This window comes from Triturus cristatus, chromosome 4_2 (genome assembly GCF_964204655.1).
Source record: "Triturus cristatus chromosome 4_2, aTriCri1.1, whole genome shotgun sequence".
Classification (NCBI taxonomy): Eukaryota; Metazoa; Chordata; class Amphibia; order Caudata; family Salamandridae; genus Triturus; species Triturus cristatus.
The window spans coordinates 235624484-235631200 of NC_140586.1; positions in this window are offsets into that span (position 1 = coordinate 235624484).

Sequence of the window (6717 nt, forward strand, 5' to 3'; positions counted from 1 at the left end):
GCTAAGATGAGTTGTTGCTCCAGCTCGTGGCAAGACCCCTCTGGGTAAAAGTGTACTTTATAAACGTATTTAACATAACCATGTGGTACTGCAATAAGAAAGGATTGGTGGGGTTGTGGCCCCTGTGCCAGGAGCCTCTGGACATGGCTAGCTCCAGAAGATTTTCTTGGTGGTGCAGCAGCTGGCAGGATTGCTGAACGCTGGGGCAGACTAATTCAGCATCTTGCAGATCACAAATGGGGTTTACATTTAAAGATGGTGCAAGGGCTCTTCCATGAATGATGAGAACCTTGGCTCGATCTCTTCACCACTGCCAAGAATGTGCACTATCAACATTTCAGCTTTTGGAGTTTCCAAAGCGGCTCTCACTCTGAGACCTCTCCTACCTTCAGTTCTGAAGAACATCAGGAACGACCAGACCCAAATCATCCTAGTGGCTCTGGATTGGGTATGGAGAGTGTGGTATGCCGAACTCCTGGGCGTGAGCATTTATCCTCCAATCAGGCTGCCCTTTTGGGAGACTCTCCTGTCACAACAGCAGTGCAGTGTCTTGCGCACCCTCCACCTCAAGGCTTGAAAATTGAGCAGCAGCAGTTGAGTACTTTTCATCTCCCTCCTGAGGTTGCAGACGTTATTTTGGCAGCCAGACGTTGCTCGAGCAAGAATTTATACATCTGCCATTAGGAGACAATTTTGTGGCCTGATGTGCTACCAGGCAAGTTGACCCACTTCATGCCACAGTGTCCGAAGTTGAGCTGTTTGCTTTGTTCCTAGCCCAGCAAGGCTTTGCTTTGGGCACCGGTAAAGGGTTTTGACAGCTCTTTTGACCTTTTTACTTTTGACGGACCAGCCTTCTATGTTTCAATCACCAATTGCAATGCTTTTTCTTTAGTAATGACAACATAAGTTTTCCGCTTCTCTGTTTATTATGCCCCAGTAGGACTTGAATTTAGTTTGAACATTTCTCATTTGTTCTCCCTTGGAACCTATGCACAGCTGTCCTCTTACGTTACCTACCCTCAAGATAGACTTTCTGATTGCCATAACCACAGCACGGTGGGTAAGTGAGAAACAAGCAACAAGCCCACTCTGTTAACCCTCCTTACTCCACTTTCTACTCCAACAAGCTGGTTCTTCGGACTTGAGCCTTCTTTTTGGCAAAGGTGGTGATTCCCTTTCATGTCAGGTGAACTATCTCCTTCCCTCTGTTCTTTGCTCCACCTCACATCTCTAAGGAGTGATTGTATTGTCGAATCCTAAATGAACTCTCAGCTTTTACATCGATCGTACCAGAGAACACCGGGTGAACGATGAACTCTTTATTGGAATCACTGGAGCTAAAAAGGGAAAGGCAGTGTAGAAAAGGACCATCTCTCACTGAATCGTGTTTTGCATTAAAATCTGCTATGCATTGGTTGAAAAAAGCAGCCTCCAGAAGTCAGAATCTATACGACAGAGAGGAATCCTGAATCATCTCTCAGGTGTAGGGCAAGGCATCACGTGACAACAATGGGCCAAACTTCTCAGATGAAAAGTCCTGGCTTTAACCCTTTCGCTGCAGCGGGAATTCCGCCGCAGCGCTGGGGGGGGTTGGGGGGCAGCGCGGTGGCGCTGTGCTCATGACGGAGCCACTCCGTCATGAGCCACGGTTGAGCTGTGCTCATGACGGAGTGGTTCCGTCATGACTCCGCCCAGTTGCATTGTCCCCCCGCACAGGTGGGGAAACAGCGCCGCGTGGGCGGAGCAGCCGCCAAAGGTCGCGGCATGACGGAACCACTCCGTCATGAGCACACGGCAACCGTGGCTCATGACGGAATGGCTCCGTAATGAGCAGGGGAGGGGTTAATCTGCGGAAAATACAGTCATCCGAATAAATACTTCAGGCAATCATGAGTAAAATAAGGACAATACTCCTGGTTGTGAGTTACAAGGCAATTATTCTCTGGATTGCGAGTTACAAGGCAATTCCACCATAGATTCTGACTCCATCCAGGACTGGAGGGGTCTTTTTGATTCTTTTTTCGATTTGGCTGTCCACATTTCATAAACCAGTCCTGAGGAAGACCTGCTGTGAAGTTTATTCAATTACGCATACCCTCTGTGTTGAAACATCGACGCTTCTTGATTACCCCATGTCCATGGTCTCATCACCCTTATACTAAGAAGAAGGAATTCTAAAGAGTGTTTGCAGAACGTTATGCATTCAAAAAGCGACAGACCTACACTAATTCATATCACATATACTTGAATGCAATTTGTATTCTTTGGATATTTGTCTAGAGCCGTGGTACTCAGAGTACGGCCCGTGGACCGCCAGGGGCCCGACAGGCCTTCCTTGGCGGCCCGCAGACCTTGCAGGTAATCTACCCATGGCCCCCCAGAGAGAGAGAGAGTGGAAAGAGAGAGTGGAGGGAGAGAGTGGAGAGAGAAAGAGGAGAAAGAGTGGAGAGAGAGTGGAGAGAGAGAGAGAGAGTGGAGAGAGATGGTTAAAAGAGAGAGAGTGTGGAGAGAGAGAGTGGAAAGAGAGTAGAGAGAGACTGACTGACTGTGAAGCTGAGATACTGACTGACAGAGAGAGAGAGACTGACAGAGAGAAAGAGACTGACTGACAGAGAGACTGACTGAATGAGAGAGAGAGAGAGACTGACTGACTGAGAGACACTGACTGACTGACTGAGAGAGAGAGAGAGAGACTGCCTGACTAAGATTGACCGAGAGAGACTGACTGAGAGAGAGACTGACTGACTTAGAGAGACTGACTGACCGAGAGAGACTGACTGACTGAGAGAGAGACTGACTGAGAGGGAGACTGACAGAGAGAGACTGACTGACTGAGAGAGACTGACTGACTGAGAGAGAGAGACTGACTGACTTAGAGAGACTGACTGAGAGAGAGACTGACTGACTAGGAGAGACTGACTGACAGAGAGAGAGAGACTGACAGAGAGAGAGAGACTGACAGAGAGAGAGAGACTGACTGATAGAGAGACTGACTGAGAGAGAGACTGATTGATAGAGAGTCTGACACAGAGAGAAAGAGACTGACTGAGAGAGAGACTGACTGACTGAGCAAGAGAGACTGACTGACAGACTGACTTAGAGAGAGACTGACTGAGAGACTGACTGACAGAGAGAGACTGACTGAGAGAGAGAGACTGACTGACAGAGAGAGAGAGACTGATGGAATTGGGGACAAAGTGTGTATGAAGCTATGCAATGCCTCTTAAGATTGCTATTGTCTGCTAATAAAAATGTATTATCAAATGTGCTCTTTGTAGTTTTGTAGTTACATCTGTACTTGAAATACAGCATTGTCTAATGATGTGAAACGGGTTCAATTTTTTTTTTACTCTATCTTCACCCCTCCTCGCTGTCTCCCCTCCCCCCCCCCCCCCCCCCCCACTGACCCCACCCCTACTGGTGCGGCCCTCGGCCACAAACCACACTGTAATTTTGCCCCCAACACAAAATTGTAGAAATAAAACAAAAGCAATGCACTTTAAAAAAGATGTTCTAGTGGTTCCTTGACCTCTGACTGAGAATGAACGTAAACAAAGTTAAAAAAAACATCACAACGTTCGACATCCTGCGTTTTCATCAGCATCTTCCGCTCCGACTGGATGGGCCAAAGGTCATGTTTAGGTGGGCCTGTTCCCCCCCCCCCTGCTAGAACAGGGCCTGCATCAGAGACATCACTCACGTCCTGTTAAGAGAAATCAATGGATGCTGACACCACTATCTCCCATCAGGCTTCACCCGCAGACTGCTCGCTGTCACCAGTGTGAGAGGACACCTCTTGCGTCTTTTGTGAAATCACCCGCCTTCTTACCAGAGCTAGTGTGAGATGACATTTGTTGCGCCATTAGAGGTTACTCACAGCCTCTTAACCCTAACCAGTGTTGGATGACACCTCTTTCGCTGGCAGACATTCTTTTCTTTTTAGACACGGAACCAGCACCTACCTCTTGTATGGTCCGCCCCTCCTCCTCCCCCCCCCCCCCCCCCCCCCCCGGCACTTGTCTGTCGTGCAGCCCCTGGGCCCTGACAGGGATTCAGTGAAGTGAGAAATTGGGTATCAGACGCTGCCCGCCGCACCTGCATTTTTAATAAGGTAATTTCCTTGCCTCTGCCCCATGTGGCTGGAGCTGTCTGCGGTCTGTGAGTTGACTGATTCCTCCCAGCCGGGGATCAATACTCTGCTGGATCGATGAGACGGGGTTGGGGCCGGAGGTAGGTACCCACCTGTCAGGTGCGACGACCCCCTCCGGCCCTCTCCACCCTCTGTGTCTGGGACCAGAGCTGGCGGCATCTTCCCTCACACATGAAACATGCACAGAAAAGCAACATGCCTCGTCATCCTACCGCCAGACAGACGCTATGATTACATCACCCGAGCATGACTGAAGCTCTCAGTTCCGTGCGAGAAGTATAGACACTGCTTGCCCTGCTTGAGGGGTGTCAGCGTGAATTAACTGAGGTGAAGTAAGAGGAACGGAGCATGGATATAGTTTACACCGAACAATCCCAATGTAATGCTGACGAGTCAGAAAAATGGGAAAATAAGTAGCCCCGCCCCTGTGGCAAGGCCAGTGTATTTGCTCCTTCATATTCATTGTGGATATCCAGGAAACCTTTCTCGATTTGACTTCTTCATAGGGGAAGAGCTCAGTTCTAGTTTTTTGTTCTATCTGTTATTTGCCCTATTCCAGACTGATACACCCAGCAATCATCGAAGAAGCAAATGTTACACCCTCTGAAATCAAATGGGCATCCTACAACAGCATGGCTTAATACACATGTCACTGTAATATCTTACGTCTACAACCCTGCTGTGCTTCGGGAAAGTTTGTGTTTCTACACACAAAGTAGTAGCATTAATGTCAGGAGTATCCAACGTTTGAGATACAGAACCATGACACATTTTCATGATCTCCACATGGGATACATTTACATGTCAGTTGATCTAAATGGGAAATCAAGAATATAATCCACGGTTATCCTGAAAATGTGGCCTGGATATGTCCCTGTTGGAACAAGTTTTGAGCACCGCTTACTGAGCAAATTCCACAGAAACAGGAGTTCTCTTCAGTAAGAAAGATGGCCAGATCCATGCCTGATTTTCAGGACATCCTCATGAGATTACTTTGAATCAATCTTGACTTACAGATACAGTGAACAAAAATGTTTTCTCCAATTCAACGGAGTGTGGCATACCACAAAGAAAGGTACAATTCTGTGGGGAGCCGAAAAAGCATTTAGATGGGGCTGGTTGAAACATTACTAGAAGATTGAGAATAATAGATGAATGGGAGTAACACCAGCAGCAATGCACACAACTTAACATAAACAAATTTAAATGGGCATCATTTACCTATTCAGTGTTTCTTCTCAGAATGTAGCAAGGAACCGGCCGTCCTAGACTTATAACGGAAAACTCGAGGATAAAACTAAGGTTCCTTGCCTGAGTGTTGAAACCGGCTAGCTTTAATTGGTTTCCTGCTTTGGTAAAGAATTGCAAGGAGCTAACAGATATTGTTATGTGGGACTAAACTTTTCTTCTGTGAGGAAATTATCTGCCTGTGTAAAGTCCTAAATGACCAATTTCTTCTTAGTTTTGAAAATGATCTTAAATGAAAATATAGGCTGTTTTTAGACTTCTTCTTAGAAAATAATCATGTAACTAATTAAACGATTAAGAAATAACCCTATTTTGGTATTTACAGAAGTTGGATTGAGAATGTATATGTTTACAGAAAATCCAAACATAGGTTATTTAACATGATATATGTGAAATAAGAATTTGAAACTTCTAATGTGTTGATATTAATCTAAAATTGAAAGTCTCAATGGAATGTAAGTATAAAACTAAAAGAGTTGAACCTGGTAGGACGGTAGAGTGCAAAATCTTTGCACATCTTAAGTGATGTCATCAATGATGCTAATGGTGACATGATATTTCATATTATAACTAACAGGGATTTTTAACGTCTGTGAAATTATGCGTGAGGTCATGTGCACTCCATGAGGGAATTTATGATTGCGTAACTCTGCTTACTCACAGAATTCCAATGGCTGCTAGGTTTGTTGTAACCATCATTTTTTAATCCCAGGGTTGATGAAGCGACTCTGCAGTAATGGTTGCATCAGGCCTTCCGGTGCAAACTGAATTTGTTGGTGTGCTAATAACTTTAGTGCATTTCGAGCAATCTACTAGAAATTTGGCAGGTGCTTGGTCCATGCAGCTAACGATCTTCCTTCCAAATTCCATGCAGATCTTTCAAGGGGAAGGAATGTTATTTCTGGTAATATAAGAGTTAGGAATTCACATTTTAGGTCCCATGGGAGTTGTTGGGTTCAGTGATTTTGAGATATTTGCAATAGAAAAAAGGTTCTGAGTGGGCCTAAAAGGGTAAATAATTTGTGTATTGGACATCCAGTTTGCAAATTATCCATAAATCTGGCTAGACATTCGATGTTTCAAAATTTTAAAGCATATTTGAATCTCACTGAAAGAGAAAACTTTCATTCTTTTCACCATTGTGGTATTCTCAGAAGTCTGCAGATCTGAGCGACTTGATTGGCTGACTGTGACTGCAAAACTTAGAGTTTGGTCGTGTTCAGTGGGTCTTGACACAAGATGCGGCTTCGATTTCTCCCTAGGCCCGTCCTTTGTAACTACACAACTGTACACAGCCTTTGCGAAACACTGTTTGTAAA